Source organism: Panthera uncia, chromosome D2 (assembly GCF_023721935.1).
Source record: "Panthera uncia isolate 11264 chromosome D2, Puncia_PCG_1.0, whole genome shotgun sequence".
Taxonomy (NCBI): domain Eukaryota; kingdom Metazoa; phylum Chordata; class Mammalia; order Carnivora; family Felidae; genus Panthera; species Panthera uncia.
In genome coordinates, this window is record NC_064818.1 from 64,952,615 (window position 1) to 64,971,094 (window position 18,480).

An 18,480-nucleotide genomic window follows, 5' to 3' on the forward strand; every position below is an offset into this window, starting at 1 on the left:
ATCATAAAATGCTACAAAATGTTCCTTTCTTCTGATGAGAACTTTTAAGATTTACTCTCTTGGCAACTTTCAAATATGCACTACAATATTATTGACTATAGTCACCATGCTTTATACTACATCCCAAAATTTATTCATAACTGGAAGTTTGTGCCTAATAGAGTTATTTTCAATGGGACTCTAGACTACACATGGAGGTAAGAAATTCCTTACCTTGACCATAATTTTTTGTCTGAACCAGAATTTAGAATCACGATAATAAGAATACTAGCTGGAGTCGAAAATAGATTAGAATCCCTTTCTGCAGAGATAAAAGAAGTAAAAAATAGCCAGAATGAAATTAAAAATGCTATAACTGAGCTGCAGTCATGGATGGATGCAGCAGCGGCAAGGATGGACGAGGCAGAACAGAGAATCAGCGATATAGAGGACAAACTTACAGAGAATAACGAAGCAGAAAAAAGGGAGATTAAGGCAAAAGAGCACGATTTAAGAATTAGAGAAATCAGTGACTCATTGAAAAGGAACATCAGAACCATAGGAGTCCCAGAGGAGGAAGAGAGAGAAATAGGGGTAGAAGGGTTATGTGAGCAAATCATAGTGGAAAACTTTCCTTACCTGGGGAAAGACACAGACATCAAAATCCAGAAAGCACAGAGGACCCCCATTAGATTCAACAAAAACCAACCATCAACAGGGCATATCATAGTCAAATTCACAAAATACTCAGGCAAGGAGAGAATCATGAAGGCAGCAAGGGAAAAAAAAAGTCCCTAACATACAAGGGGGGACTTTTATGTTATGTCCATAACATAAAAATTATGACCATAATTTTTAATTTCTTTATCATATAATAAATGATTTCTCAATTATGGCCATGAATAAAATTAAATTCTCTATATAAAATGTAATATTATCTAAAAGTTGTAGGTTTTTTCTCCAGTCATTTTTAAAAAAATTTTTAATGTTTATTTATTTTTGAGAGAGAGACAGAGCATGAGCTGGGGAGGGGCAGAGAGAGAGGGAGACACAGAATCCAAAGCAGGCTCCAGGCTCTGAGCTGTCAGCACAGAGTCCAACGCGGGGCTCCAACTCATAGACCGTGAGATCATGACCTGAGCCAACATCGGATGCTCAACCAACTGAGCCACCCAGGCACCCCTTTCTCCAGCCATTTTTAAATATAACAGTTCTATAGTATCAGAGCCAGCGGTAAGTAATTTGGACCTCTTGTTTTACTTGCTTTCAGTGGCCAAAATAAAAAAAAAAAAAAATTATGTTGATACCAAGAAACCGTTCCTTTTAGCAAGGAATGAGCTGGAAGCATTGGATCAAGAACGATCCCTAAATTTGGATTAGTGTTACATTTGATTCAAGCTGGCTTTGCTCCCTGGTTTAATTATAGCATGTATAGTCAAATGTAAATTCCTTCATTTACATTTACATTGTTGCTTCTGGCCAAAGTAGAATAACGGACTTATCCAATCCTGTATTCTGTTCTATAGCCAACCTGACCTAATAGATATTTATAGAACATTACACTGAAAACAGCTGAATGCACACTGTTTTCAATTTCACATGTAACATTCACCACAACAGACCAGACGGTAAACCATAAAACAAGACTCAATAAATGTAAAAGGCTGAAATTAAAGGGAGTATGTTCTCTGACCAAAATATAAGTAAATTAGAAATTAACCAAAAGGTATCTTAAAAATCTCTAAATATTTAAAAATTTAACAACATGCTTCTAATTAACCTATGTGTCAAAGAAAAAAAACACACAAAAAAAATGAGAAAAATGTTGAACCGAATGAAAATTAAAACACAACATATCAAAATATGTATGATGCAATTAAAGAAGTGACTTCAGGAAAAGTTATAACTTTGAATGCTCACGTTAAAAAAAGGAATAAAGGAGCACCTGGGTAGCTCAGTCGGTTGACCATCCGACTTGATTTCAGCTCAGGTCATGATCTCACGGTTCATGTGGGTTCAAGGTCCACATCAAGCTCCATGCTAACAGCTCAGAGCCTGCTTGGGATTCTCTCTCTCTCTCTCTCCCTCTCCCTCTCTCTCTCTGTCCTTCCTGTGCTTACACTCTCTCTCTCTGTCTCAAAATAGGTAAATAAACTTTTAAAAATATACATAAAAAAAGAATAAAGCTATAAAAATCAACGCTGTAAGTTTCCAGCTTAGGAAGGCGGGAAAAGTGAAGCAAATTAACCCCAAAGTGAATAAAATTAAGAAAATAAATAAATAAACAAATAAATAAAGACAAGCAGAAACCAATGCATAGAAAAGGGCCAAGGAATTAATTGAGAAATACAATATAATCAAAGTTAGCTCACTGAAAAGCCCAGTGCAGTTGATAAACTTCCAAGTTTATCAAGAAAAAAAAGAAGACACAAATTACTGATGTCAGGAATGAAAGAGGGGAAATTTCTACAGATCCTACAGATATTAAAAGGATAGAAAGGAAATGTGGAAAACTTTATGCCATTAAATTCCACACTTTAGATGAAATGAACAGATTCCTAGGAAGACAAAATCCCTAAAAAGACTAAATCATCACAAGAAATTAAAATGCTAGCAATCCGGGGCTCCTGGGTGTCTCAGTCAGTTGAGCGACCGACTTTGGCTCAGGTCATAATCTCACAGCTCGTGAATTCGATCCCTGCATCAGGCTCTGTGCTGACAGCTCAGAGACGAGCCTGCTTCAGATTCTGTGTCTCCCTCTTTCTCTGCCCCTAACCCACTCACATTCTGTCTCTGTCTCTCTTAAAAATAAACTTAAAAAAAAATGTTAACAATTCTATATATATTAAGGAAATTGAATTCCTATTTTAAAACATTTCCATAAAGGAAATTCAAGCTCCAAATAGTTTCATGATAAAATTTATCAAATATTTAAGAACAACGTAATATAATATTAAACAAACTTTCATAAAATACAGAATGAAGGAATACTTCTTTTTTTAATGTTTATTTATTTATTTTGACAGAGAGAGAATGGAAGAGAAGAGAGAGAGAAAAAAAAATTCCCAAGCAGGCTTTGCGCTGTCAGCATGGCTCAAACTCACAAATTATGAGATCATGACCTAAGTGGAAATCAAGAGTCAGTATCTACTTAACCAACTGAAGTATCTACTTAACCAATTGAGCCACCCAGGCACCCCAAGAGGAACACTTCTGAAGTCATTTTATGATATCAATTTGTTCTGATACCAGAAACAAAGATATTATAAGAAAAGAAAACTACAGGCCAACATCCCCTGTGAATAGATTCTTAAAATTATTTTTTAATTAAGAAATTTTACCCAGCAATGTATAAAAAAGCCAATAAATTGTGAACAATCTGACATTTTTCCAGGAATGCACAGTTAGGTTAACATTCAAAAATTAATATAATTTATCATATTAGCAGAATAAGGGAGAAAAGGCATATATTACTTGTTCAGATGCATAAGATGTTTTACCAAATTCAGCACTCATTCATAACAGCAACTCTCAACACACTAAGAATGGAGGAGAATGTCCTCAACCTGATCTTAAAAAACCATCTGTGAATCATACTGACTGATGAAAGATTGAATGCTTTCATCCCTAAGATCAGGAACAAAACAAGGATGCCCATCGTCATCACTACTCTTCAACATTGTACTAGAGGTCCTAGCTAAAGAGATAAAACAAAATACATACATAAGAAAAAATAACCAGCATACAGTTAGAAAAAGAAGTAAAAATGTCTTTAGTCACAGATGACATAATTATGTACGTAGAAATCCTAAGGAATCTATATAAAAGCTACCATAACTGACAAGTAAGTCTAACACATTTGTAGGATACAAAGTCAACATATATAAATCAATTTTATGTCTATGGAAAGTGTAATAAAAAACATACTACCTACAATATCATCAAAAATCATGGAATACTTAGAGATAAATGTATCAAAATATGTGCAAAACCTGTAAAAAAATTATAAAATACTGCTGAAATTAAAGGAACTCTAAATAAATGGAAGATATACCTGCACTAATCTACAGATGTAATGTATTCTCCATTAAAACCCAAAGAGTCTTGTTTGTATTTAAAAAAACAGAAACCAGTTTCAAAAGACTGGTAGAGTCTAAACAACTTTGAGAAAGAAGAATAAATACAGAAGGGCTGGACTATGTCATTTCAGACAGTAATTAAAGCATGTGGTATGAGCATAAACATACAAATTAATGGACTAGAACAGAAAATTCTGAAATAGACCCACACATTTATAGTCAATTGATTTTTGGCAATGTGTCAAGGTTCTTCACTTGGGGAAATAATAGCCTTTTCAGTAATACTGCTGGAATAGCTAGATATAAATATGGGGGAAATGTACCTTGACTCTTACATCATACCATATATCAAAATTAACTTTAAATGGATCATAGACTTCTGTGGATAATTTAAAACTCTAAAACTTCTAGGAAAAAAAGGATAAAGAAAAAAGATCTTTGTGATCCTGAGATGGGCAAGGATTTAAGAAAAAGGAAAATTGAACTTAATCGAAATTTAAAGCTTCTGGTCATTAAAAATAAAAAGACAGGGGCACCTGGGTGACTCAGTCAGTTAAGCCTCTGGCTCTTGGTTTCAGCTCAGGTCATGATCTCATACTTCATGAGATCAAGCCCCACATCCATGCTGTTAGCACAGAGCCTGCTTGGGATTCTCTCCCTCTCTCTCTCTCTCTCTCTCTCTGCCCCTCTCCACTCATGGTCTCTGTCTCAAAATAAACAAAGAAACTTTGAAAAAAATTTAAAAATTTAAAAATGCAAACAACAGATCAGGATAAAATATTTATACTACATACATTTGACCAAATCTAGATTTTTTTAAACTTACAAAATAACATGAAGATAAATAATAAAAATTGTCCAAATACTTCAGCAGACACCTCACAAAAGAAGATACGTAAATGACCAAAAGCACATGAAGAGATGCTCAATGTTATTAGTCATCAGGAAAATACAAATAAAACCACAAAGCAATAAACATTACTCCACATACACTAAAGTGACTAAAATTAAGACTAACAATACAGGGGGTACCTAGCTGGCTCTGTCCGTAGAGCAGTGACTCTTGATCTCGAGATTGCGAATTTGAGCCCCATGTTGGGCGTAGAGATTATTTTAAAATAATTAAATATCTTAACAACAACAACAACAACAACAACAACAAAAGGACTAACAAACTATGTGTGGGTGAGGATAGGGAGCAACAAGAATTCTCATGCATTGCTCGTGGGAATGTAAATGGTACACAAACTTTAGAGACCATTTGGCAGTTTGTTAAAAATTTAAATTCCTATTTATCATATGATCCAGCAGTTCTATTCCTAGATGCTTAGCGAAGAGAAATGAACACGTATGTCTATAACAAAGACTTCTGTTCATAAAAAACTTTATTCGTATGAACCCAAAGTTGAAAACAACCCAAATGCCCATCAATAGGTAAATGGATAACAAAGTATGGTATATTTATAGAACGGGATACCGCTCAGAAACAAAAAGAACTACTGATACGCAGAAGAATGTGGATGAATCTCAGAAACCAGACGCTAAGCATAGGAAGCCAGAAACAAAAGTACATACCACATTGTTCCATTCATCTAACATTCCTGAATAGGTAAAACTAATCTATAGTGACAAAAAGCAGTGGTGTAAGGGGCATGCAGGGAATGTCAAGGGCATGAAGGCATGATGGAGGATGATAAAAATGTTCTGTATGTTGACTGCGATGGTTACATGGGTATACATATTTACCAAAACATTAAATAGTACACTTTATGTGAGTGCATTTCATTATAGGTAAATTAAACCTCAATAAAGTTGGTTTTCCTAAAAAAAAAAAAAAAAGAGAGAGACGCAAAAGCAGAAATACTTTTTCCCCTTCAGATTAATTCCCACTTCTCGTGTGGTGTGGGTCCTCCCCAAATTATGTGCTGAATGTGCTGATAAGCCCGTGTTCTGGGCTGGAAGTTTCCTGTTAGTGACGCCAGCTGTCACAAGCAGTGCCTGAGACATGTCCTTGAGAGTCCTTTAAATGGGTCTCAGGTCCTCATGGCTATGAAAGTTGGAAGGATGGCAGCTCCTGCCTTCCAGTCCCAGGGGACAAAGATGGCATTCTGATTTAAGGACCAAGTAATTTCCTTGGCAGTATAATGGGTGTGTTCTCCCAGTGGCTGCAACCAAGGGAGTACTTGCTCCTTGGCCCCTCGCAGTGAGCAGAGCTTCCCGGAGTTTGTTAGGGCTGCACCCGGAAAGCTGGCAAATTACACACAGGGACCCCAGAGACATTATACATTATTGTTGCCACATAATCCTGGCACTTGTCAACATCTGGTAATCCCCTATAACCCAGGCATGCTTCTAAATGGTCAGCAGTTGTTTCTGGAGCCAGTAGAGGCCTGGCAATTACAAAACTAATTACTGAGACCAAAGGAGTAGGGGGAAAAGGAGGAGGGGGAGATGATGGGGAAGGAGAACGAAAAGATGGAGAAGGAGAAGAAAATAGTAAATAAATATTGTCCTTGCAGACTTATTACCAACTTGTTATCAAGAAGCAACTGGCTTAGCTGACCTCCACTAAAAGGGTTATGGCATGCTTTTAGGGAAGAGACACATCTGGAAAGTAATTTTTTCCTGGATGTTTCCAGATGAATTTATCAGGGGTATTAGGAGGAAAGCCAGGAAGAAATATATCAAACAAAGAAGGATGCGTCCCTGAATTCAACAATTTACTATAGAATTCCATAAAAGTTTGTTATATCCTCAACTTTCTCATCAAAGGACAACATTCAGATCAGAATATTGTGAAACAAGGAACAGGAATGTGGGCTTTTTGGGGGGGACATGAGAGGAGCCATCTGTTCCAACTTTGTTTAAAACTCATGAGGTTCGGGAGCTAGATGGGACCCTGAAGTCACTGGCTCTGAGGTTCCCCACACTCAGGAATGAAGAGGTAATGCCCACGGAGACTAAAAATCAAAGGCAAACATGGTTCATCTTCTAAGATTCTGTGTGCCTAGAAGGTTTCCTAGACACACATTATTACATATTAAAACAAACACAAATGAGCAATTTGCCAGAATTGTTTAAGAAAATTTTTTGGTTTCTTTGTATATTTTGAGAGAGTGTGCACATGGGAGGGGCAGAGAGAGGAGAAAGAGAATCCCAAGCAAGCTCCACACTGTCAGCACAGAGCCCGATGGGGAGGCTCAAACTCACTCAAGCTCGCAAACCACGAGATCATGACCTGAGCCAACACCAAGAGTCAGACACTCAACTGCTCAACTGCTCAGCCAACTGAGCCACCCAGGCGCCCCTTGCCAGAATTTTTTTTAAAGGCATCATCAAAAAACTTCACCGATTATGGTCGCTATTCCAAACCCACAGGCCTTTTCTCCCCACTGCCACCAGGTGCACCCAGTGGAATGTCAGAGGAGCACAGAATGGACTGCTTCCTCCAGTCCTGTGATGATGAAAAGGGGTCCCAGGAAACAAAAAGGACTTGTCCAGAACATACTGTATTTATGGACACAGCCAGACCTCAACCTCAACTTCCCTTTCTCCTCCCCAAGGGATCTTCCTCTGACCTGCAATGGGGTAGAGCCTGGAGAGGGGAACATGCCCAACCCCACTTGTGCCACTCTGGCCTTTGAGATCAAAACAGATACACTGGCTGCTCTTTCTCTGGAGAAATCAGCCCCTGGGTGATAGTGCCTGGCCCTCCACCAGGAGCCCAGTCACATCCCTTCTCACACTGTTTCTACCTTCCTGCAATACTCTCCCCTCTAAAATAGAGCTGAGTACCCTTCTCTCTTCATGGGTCGTGTTTGAGAGAGCTCATTCCTTCATTCATTCCTTCACTTTTATTCTCTGCATGTTGATGGAAATACAGAGCTGAGTAATCCAGCCATTTCCTCTCCCCTCAGGGAGGTTACAGTCTAGTATAGCAAGAAGGTAGGGAGAATGGTGTATGTTCACTTGACACGCAGTGTGTATTCTCCTTCCCAGTTCTCACTCCTGTAGGAGATTTAATAGCAAAGAAAATGATTTGTTCTGCCCATTCCCAGCAGCTGAGATCTCTCTGTCTTGTCTCCCTGGCCAGAGAAAGCAACTGTCCCTTTCTAGTCCTGCCCCCAGTACAATAAAATATATCCACCACAAACAGTGGAACTGATGTTCTAGAAATGCATCAGTTGGGTAAATATTTGCCTCCCGATAATGAAGCCTCCAGCAAACTCTGGGAGAACAAGTCCTGGGGCTAAGACGGAGACTCGGGTGCTTTGTGTGTCCTAAAGATTTTCCCCCTTGTTTCTAGGTGGTGCATACTCCCCTCTGGCTCCCATCTGTGTCCATGTGAGGCAGGATGGAGATTAAGGCTGGCCACCCTGACCAACGGTAACAGAGGGTGGCCCCAGGGAGCCTCAGCCAAGTGGCTTCCCCTCCCTGGCTCCCTCCATGAGCCATACCCCTTCTTCTGGTCTTGCTGATGCCTTGTTTCCCTACATCCTGTCGAAGAAGCAAGTACCACAAGCAACCCTCCTCTTCCCCTGGACCTTCTAAGGAGAGGACTCTGGATGTCAGAGGCCAACCTGCCACCTAGAGTCTGAGAGTACAGCAGAATCCGTGTTTGCAAATACAACTGTTGGCAGGTAGACTGTGTTCCAAAGTGTCACTCTACTTGGCCATTCACTACATCTCTCCATCCTCTACTTTTTTTGCCATTTAAATTTTAGTTAGTTAACCTACAGTGCAATATTGGTTTCAGGAGTAGAATCCAGTGATTCATCACTTACATACAACACCCAGTGCGCATCCCAACAAGTGCCCTCCTTAGTACCCATTACCCATCTAGCCCATCTCTCACCCACCTCGCTCCATCAACCCTCAGTTTGTTCCCTGTCCTTAAGAGAGTCTTGTGATTTGTCTCCCTCTCTCCTCTTTCCCCCCGCTTCCCATATGTTCATCTGTTTCATTTCTTAAATTCCACGAGTGAAATCATAACTCCATACTCTGCTTAAAAGAAAATGGCAACATCTTTCCTTTTTGGACTCGTGATAAAATGGGATTTTCTTGTTCCACTGAGCTGCTGAGGCAGGAGACTTGGATTCTTGGAGACACATTGGCAGACACCAGCTGGGTCTGCTGGTGAGCAGTCGTGTGATTTCTCACACAGATTCTTCTTGTCCAGTTTGATATGCAAATGTTTGGTTTGTGTATAGTCTGTGACCAGGTATTTTGATACTTATAATTTCCTTGCTGATCCTTGCTACAATTCTGTGAGAATTTTCTCAGTTCTCATTTCTTTTTTTTTTTTTATTTCTTTTTTTTTTTAATTTTTTTTTCAACGTTTTTTTATTTATTTTTGGGACAGAGAGAGACAGAGCATGAACGGGGGAGGGGCAGAGAGAGAGGGAGACACAGAATCGGAAACAGGCTCCAGGCTCCAAGCCATCAGCCCAGAGCCTGACGCGGGGCTCGAACTCACGGACCGCGAGATCGTGACCTGGCTGAAGTCGGACGCTCAACCGACTGCGCCACCCAGGCGCCCCTCAGTTCTCATTTCTCACTGAAGAAGAAACTTAACCAATATTTACTAAATGTCCTCCAAGTGCCATCATTATGCAGTGGATATAACGTTGAGCCAGACACATCTCCCATTTTTAATACTTACAATACTCGGTGATACATGAGCCTCGCCACCCACACACTATCATATATACATGATAGTAATAAACATTGATGGTTGTCCTGTCATCGGCTCTATGTGGAAAGAGCAGGGGAAGATCTAATGAAGTGATATGCTAGCAGAAACTTGAAGAAAGACGATTTACCAAGTGACAGACTTTTGAAGTAAAGAGAAGAGGGCATCCACCACAGAGGTGACACGGTGCTCAAAGATCTGGCAGCTTTAATTTGCATTGTAGCATGTTTATGGAACTTCATAGTGGGGTGACATTAAAGTGACTTCTCTGAGGTCCTGCCGCAAGGCTGAGGATCAAGTTCAGCTCTCTTTCCACCACATCTTTCTCCCCAGTTGTAGGCGGCCAGGCTCTCCCTAACACCCTGAGCTTCCTGAATGGAATTCTGCCTGACCAGTTGCCCTCCCAGCAGGTGCTCACAGTGAATCACCTCTGTTATTCTTGATTTCAAGCTGCATCTCTTTGGACAAGTTATCTCAATACACTGGCAAATTGCAATAGTTATGATCATAGTAATCACATCACAAGAATAATCAAATGCTATTGAAACAAAAATGCACCGATTTAGGCTAGGCTTCAGCTACCGTAATGTGCATTTAAGTTTATGCACATTTATGATTTATGATAGAGATGATGCCCTTTATGATTCCCCGGAGATGTAATAGACTGCCCCCTCTGCAATCTGGTTTTGTTTGGCAATTTACTTCCCCTTCCCCCACCCTCCATTTTGAGAGGAAGGGAAAGCAACCCACTTGCTGCAATCTGAGCCCCTATACACTAAGGCAAGGCTAACATCATGATGAACCACTAATTGATCATTCCCTTCAATCCACTTTTTAGGGGACAGGACCAGATTCGGTTTGTGTAAACAACCTTCGTGTAGCAATCAGTTCAGCAAGTTGGTCTCTTTATCACTTTCCTGAGGCTGGCTGGATACCACATTTTCTGCCCCATGTCTGCTGGTCTCATTCTGGCTACTCTGTAATTTTCAGACTCTTGAAAGCAGACAGTGTCTGCCACTGGTTTTCTCTGCAGAAAGAAGCTGTCTGGGGGCACCTGGGTGGCTCAGTTGGTTAAGCTCTGACTTCGGCTCAGGTCATGATCTCGTGGTCCATGGGTTTGAGCCCCACCTGGGTCTCTGTGATAACAGCTCAGAGCCTGGAGCCTGTTTCAGAGTCTGTGTCTCCCTCTCTCTCTGACCCTCCCCCGTTCATGCTCTGTCTCTCTCTGTCTCAAAAATAAATAAACGTTAAAAAAAAATTGACAGAAGCTGTCTGGTTGTTTGGAAGTGGGGGCCAGAAGACTTTTTTGAAGCTATTGTATTTGCATATCAAGGACATTGGGTCTACTTCAACTGTGTGCTTATTTGAGGTGACTTGGGGAGAGGTGATGCCAGGCCTTCACCCCTCAGTACCACTTTCAGGGGACCACACATTGGGAAGATTGCTTTGTTCTTCCATACCCATTTTAAATTCCGTATTTCCTAGCAGCATTTTCATCCAGGAGGCCAGGAAATCTTTTATTGACAACCAGGGACATAGCCCTAAGAGAGGGAGGCAGACAGGACTGAAAACTCCAGCCCTCCATCTCCACAGTTACTTTGGTGCTCTTCACCTATCTGAGTGCTTATTACAGGCTGCCAGGTCCTAGGATTACTCAGCTTTGTGTATCTTTTCTCCATTCTATGTTGAGCTCTTAGAGGAGAAAGAGGGTCATAGTTATCTCTGCCTCCCACATGTCCAGTAGAGGTTCCATAAAACCTGGGCAGCTTGTCAACAGCAAAAACCAGTCCATTGTATCTCAGTAAAGCTGGGGCAAAAGGCAAACACCAGATGAATGAGAAGATTGTACTCAGGCTATTGCAATAAGAAGAGCACCCCAGATCCAAAGATCGGGATGTCTCCACAGGGTGGTTTTGCCTTAAACTTCTATGGGAACAGAAAGGAGAATAAATAAGTTCCAAGTGGGGAGGTTTACAGTTGGGGTTGTTTTGCAAGAAGGACAAGTCTCAGTCAGTTATCAGACCAGGAAATGTTTTTCTCTGTGGTTAGTTAGTTTCATGGGGACAAATAGTTCTAATCTCAGCTAATCAGTCATGAGACCAAGAACAGGAAGTGGGAGAGGCTGTGTCTAGCCTTGTCAGCAGGTTCAGACAAAGGGAGAAGGGCTACATTTGGCCTTGTCACAGGTAAATAAGGGAGCCACCCCCATGTCTTATGACAGCTGTGAGAAAGAGTGGACTTTGAGTCTTATCTAAGTCACGTGGGGAAGGGTAGTTCTTTGTGATAAACTGTTTGTTGGAACACAAAAGGTCGGGAGACTTCTTAACTGCCACTGTTTTCCAGGAGCACAGGGTTCAAGTAAAGTGTAATATTGTCAAACTGAATAAAAGCAAATGCATGAGAGAGAGAGAGAGAGAGAGAGAGAGAGAGAGAGAAATAATATATTTATGCAGAGAGTATATACATGTTATAAACACATATTTGTTCAATATATCAGTCTATATTGGCCAGTGGTCTCTTCAAATAAAGACGATTCCTGCTCTCTCTCCCCACTTCTGCTCTTTATTTGTGACCTACTCAAATGAAAACCTAGAGACAGAAGACAGAAAGTCCAAAGGGAAGAATTGCCTTTGAGGTTTTTAGATTTGAAAACTTGTAGGATAAATATCACACTGGCAACTTTTCCACCTGAACAGAAGGTGTGAGAAGCAGTGAAAACAAAGAGAGCTTCTGCGTGCATATTAGAGTGCTGATGGTGGCCAAGGAGGCTGTGATCTGAAGAGCTGTGGTCAGGCGATCATGAAAGTTCAGTGTGATCCTTGTTGACACCCCAGTGGCCCATCACTCACCATCCTCCCAGCTTGGTGGAGCTGAAACCCTGTATCCAAGCTGTTTTGCAACCATCCACCTATACCTGAGGCTCACTGGGTCAGAGCCTGTGAGAGAGTAATGATTGCTCAGGAGCTACCTACACATTTCTCTCCCCCTACACATTTCTCACTCAGGGCACTGAGCTTTCGCCCATGTGTTTCCAGCCCAGACTTGGAGAGGAGAGAGCAGGCGTGAGCCATAAGGAAAAGAGTCGGAAGGTGAGGACGTTCTTTGAAAACCAAGCTTTGTTTGCAGCCCTATCTCTTTTAAGTTTCAGTTTGTTTATTCCTAACAAACAGGAGATGAGCAGTTCTGGATATAATTATTTAAAGGAGGGGCCAACATGATGGAGAAGTAGGGGGATCCGAACTTCCCTCGACTCCCAAACAAAGAAGTGTTGAAGCCAAAGGATTTTGAACCCCAGGAGTCCAGGAGGAAAAAAGACAGTCGTGCTTCCAGGGACCCACCGGGACAACCTGACAGGCCATAGGTGCATGATTGAGAACTGGGAGAGATAAAACGAATGGAGGGGAGGGATCCCCTTCCACAGAGAGACAAAGGGAAGAGAAAGAGCCACTGGGGAAGTGTAGGACTGTATCTAGACAAAAGAAAAACCTCGACCAGAACGAAGACAGATCCAATCTCTAACTGCGGGACTTTCTCAGGACTGGTACTGGCTGCCCGGATGGTGCACCTGGGGAGGAGGGGAGCCAGCCTCAGGCTCGATGGTAGGTCAGGGGCGCAGACCACAGTAGGAGAAAGAGATCCCCTCCGTGGAGTGCTGTGGAACAGGACAAAGCCTGAGGCACCCACCAGCCAGAGACCATATATTGGGAGGGGAGCTGCACTTCCCCAGTACTGGGGCACCCAGAGCAGAAGTTTGAATCCCAGCCAAGCACCAAGGAAGCAGGGGAGTCAGTGGGGTGAGCCAAACCACCTCGTTTATGCCCACAGCACAGTTAGGATGGCTTAAACAGAGTGGTTAGGGACACCGGGTCTGTGGAGGATACACTGGGGTGGGGGGAGTCACCATTTTTCTCCCCACCACGACCAAGGTGGGGCCTCAAGGATCAGACAGTGGGCCCACAGTGGAGGCGAGACCTGCCCACACCAAACCACGCCCCTCGGTGGTAACTGCATATCTACTGGAAAGGGATAGATGCTGAAGAACCAGATGGCCCCTCCCGGAGACTAGCGTTGCTGCATTGCCTAGATTAATTCTTGGACAATTCTTGTTATATAGATATATTCTTCCTTCCTTTTCTCCTTCTTATCTGTTCCCTCCTCTAGTCTAGTTACTCTGGTTGTTGGTTTGTTTAAGCAGATATATTTAATCCATTCTCTTGATACATGTTCCACACCTCCTTCTTTATTCTCCATTCTGCCTCTCTCAATTAAGCCATATAGTTTCTCTATCTGGATAACTTTATTTTCTTTTTCCTTTTCCCCACCTCCTTCTTTATGTTCCTTTCTCTCTCTCTCTGGATTAGGCTGTGTGGTTTCCCTGGTGAATTTTTCTTTTCTTTCTTTTTCCCTGCCCCTGTCATTTCGCTCTTTGTATGGGATAAGGCCTCTCCCATCAGCACTGCCTCCACCTTGTTGTTTACTTGTAACTGGTTATTCTGTTTTTCTGTTTTTCTTTTTTTCGGGGGGGGGGTTGTTTTGTTTTGTGTGTTTGTGTGTTTTTGTTTTCTGTTTGTCTGTCTGTTTTCCTTTCCAAGGCTACTTCAATGAACAAATCAAAGCACACCTGGGGGAGGGTCCAAAACATCATTACAAGTCACAACAGCAGAGGGCAAGTAACACTCTTCAAAACACACCTCCTGAAGGGCCTGGCCCTGGACAATGTATGACCCCTCTTTAATATAGTAGTGCTCACAGGTGCAGGGCACATAACAAGCTTTAAAAACACATAAGGGGCGGAAAACTAGCCAAAATGATGAAACGGAAGAATTCTCCTCAAAAGAAATTCCAGGAAGAAGTGACAGCTGAAGAATTGATCAAAACAGATATAAACACTATAACTGAAAAAGAATTTAGAATAATAGTCATAAGATTAAATCCCTGGGCTTGAAAAAAGCTTAGAAGACAGCAGAGAATCTTATTGCAGAGATCAAAGAAATAAAAAATAGTCATGATGAATTAAAAATGCCATAAATGAGGTGCAAAATAAAATAAAGGTGACCACAGTGTGGACTGAAGAGGCAGAGGGGAGAATAGGTGAATTAGAAGATAAAATTATGGAAAAAGAGGAAGTGAGAAAAAGAGAGGTAAAAAAAATCCAGGATCACAAGGGGAGAATTAGAGAACTAAGTGACTCAATCAAATGGAACAATATCCATATCATAGGACAAGAGACATCACTACAACCATGAAACCTATGGATAACACAATGACTCTAAATTCCTATCTTTCAATAATAACACTGAATATAAATGGGCTCAATGCTCCAATCAAAAGACATAGGGTATCAGAATAGATAAAAAAAACAAGACCCATCTATTTTCTGTCTACAAGAGACCCATTTTAGACCTGAGGACACCTTTAGATTGAAAGTGAGTGGGGGGGCGCCTGGGTGGCTTGGTCGGTTAAGCATCTGACTTCGGCTCAGGTCATGATCTCATGGTCCGTGAGTTCAAGCCCCGCGTCGGGCTCTATGCTGACAGCTCAGAGCCTGGAGCCTGTTTCAGATTCTGTGTCTCCCTCTCTCTCTGCCCCTCCCCTGTTCATGCTCTGTCTCAAAAATAAATAAACGTTAAATAAATAAATAAATGAATGAATAAATAAATAAATAAATGAAAGTGAGTGGATGGAGAACCATCTATCATGCTACCAGAAGTCAAAAAGAAAGCTGGAGTAGCCATACTAATATCAGACAAACTAGACTTTAAATTAAAGGCTGTAACAAGAGACGAATAAGGGCATTATATAAGAACAATAGGGTCTATCCATCAGGAAGAGCTAACAATTATAAATGTCTATGCACTGAATTCAGAAGCACCCAAATATATAAAACAATTAATTACAAATATAAGCAATCTTATTGGTAAGAATGTGGTAATTGCAGGGGACATTAATACTCCACTTACAACAATGGACAGATCATCTACACAGAAAATCAATAAAGAAACAATGGCCCTGAATGATACACTGGACCAGATGGACTTGACAGATATATTTAGAACTCTACATCCTAAAGCAGCAGAATATACCTTCTCCTCAAGTGCACATGGAACATTCACCAAGATATATCACATACTGGGTCACAAAACAGTCCTCAAAAATATACAAGAATTGAGATCATACCATGCACACTTTCAGATCACAATGTTATGAAACTTGAAATCAACCACAAGAAAAAGTCTGGAAAACCTCCAAAAGCATGGAGGATAAAGAACATCTACCAGGGCGTCTGGGTGGCTCAGTCGGTTAAGCGTCCGACTTCAGCTCAGGTCATGATCTCGCAGTCTGTGGGTTCGAGCCCCGCGTTGGGCTCTGTGCTGACAGCTCAGAGCCTGGAGCCTGTTTCAGATTCTGTGTCTCCCTCTTTCTCTGGCCCTCCCCTGTTCATGTTCTCTGTCTCAAAAATAAATAAATGTTAAAAAAAATTAAAAAAAAAAAAAAAAGAACATCCAACCAAAGAGTGAATGGGTCAACCAGGCAATTAGAGAAGAAATTTAAAAATATATGTAAACAAATGAAAATGAAAACACAATAACCCAAACCCTTTGGGATGCAGCAAAGGAAAATACATTGCAATCCAGGCCTATCTCAAGAAACAAGAAAAATCCCAAATACAAAATCTAACAGCACACCAAAAGGAACTAGAAACAGAATAGCAAAGAAATCCTAAACCCAGCAGAAGAAGAGAAATAATAAAGATCAGAGCAGAAATAAATATAGAATCCAAAAAACAAAACAACAACAAAAACAGTAGAACAGATTAATGAAACCAAGAGTTGGTTTCCCTCAGAATTTCCTCAGAATTTCCCTCAGAAATACAAGCAATTATCAGGGCATACTTTGAAAAATTATATGCCAACAAACTAGACACCCTGGAAGAAATGAACAAATTCCTAAACACCCACACACTATCAAAACTCAAACAGGAATAAATAGAAAACTTGAACAGACCCATAACTAGTAAAGAAACTGAATAAGTCATCAAAAATTTCCCAACAACTAAGAGTCCTGGACCAGATGGCTTCCCTGGGGAATTCTACCAGACAATTAAAGCAAACTTAATACCTATCCTTCTCAAGCTGTTCCAAAAAATAGAAATGGAAGGAAAACTTCTGGACTCATCGTATGAAGCCAGCATTACTTTGATTCCCAAACCAGACAGAGACCCCACAAAAAAAGAAGAACTACAGGCCAATATCCCTGATGAATATGGATGCAAAAATTCTCAACAAGATACTAGCAAATCAAATTCAACAACATATAAAAAGAATTATTCACCATGATCAAGTGGGATTCATTTCTGGGCTGCAGGGCTGGTTCAATATTCGCAAATCAATCAATGTGATACATCACATTAATAAAAGAAAGGATAAGAACCATATGATCCTGTCAATAGATGCAGAAAAAGCATTTGACAAAATACAGCATCCTTTCTTAATAAAAACCCTCAAGAAACTCATGATAGAAGGAACATACTCAAACATCATAAAAGCCATATATGAAAAGCCCACAGCTAATATCATCCTCAATGGGGAAAAAACTGAGAGCTTTCTCCCTGAGATCAGGAACACGACAGGGATGTCCACCCTCCCCACTGTTGTTTAACAGTGTTGGAAATCCTAGCATCAGCAATCAGACAACAGAATAAAATAAAAGGCAACAAAATTGGCAAAGAAGAAGTCAAATTTTCACTCTTTGCAGACGACATGACACTCGACGTGGAAAACCCAAAGTCTCTACCAAAACCAGCATTCTTCTCAAAGCTCAAACAAACAATCCTAAAATTTGTATGGAACCACAAAAGACCCCGAATAGCCACAGTAATACTGAAGAAGAAAACCAAAGAGGGAGGCATCACAATCCCAGACTTTAGCCACTACTACAAAGTTGTAATCATCAAGACAGTATGGTATTGACACAAAAACGGACATATAGGCCAATAAAATAGAATAGACAACTCAGAATTGGACCCACAAATGTTATGGCCAACTAATCTTTGACAAAGCAGGAAAGAGTATCCAATGGAAAAAAGACAGTCTCTTTAGCAAATGATGCTGGGAGAACTGGACAGCAACATGTAGAAGAATGAACCTAGGCCACTTTCTTACACCATTCACAAAAATAAACTCAAAATGGACAAAAGACCTAAATGTGAGACAGGAAACCATCAAAACCCAAGAGGGGAAAGCAGGCAACAACCTCTGACCTCAGCCACAGCAATTTCTTAATCGACACATCTCCAAAGGCAAGGGAATTCAAAGCAAAAATGAACTATTGGGACCTCATCAACATAAAAATCTTCTGCATTGCAAAGGAAACAATCAACAAAACTAAAAGACAACCGACAGAATGGGAAAAGATATTTGCAAGTGACATATCAGATAAAGGGCTACTATCCAAAATCTATAAAGAACTCACCAAACTCTACACCCGAAAAACAAATAATCCAGTGAAGAAATGGGCAGAAGACATGAATAGACACTTTTCTAAAGAAGACATCCAGATGGCCAACAGACACATAAAATGATGCTCAATGTCACTCATCATTAGGGAAACACAAATCAAAGCCACACTGAGATACCACCTCACACCAGAGTGGCTAAAATGAACAAATCAGAAGACTATAGATGCTGGAGAAGATGTGGAGAAATGGGAACCCTCTTACACTGTTGGTGG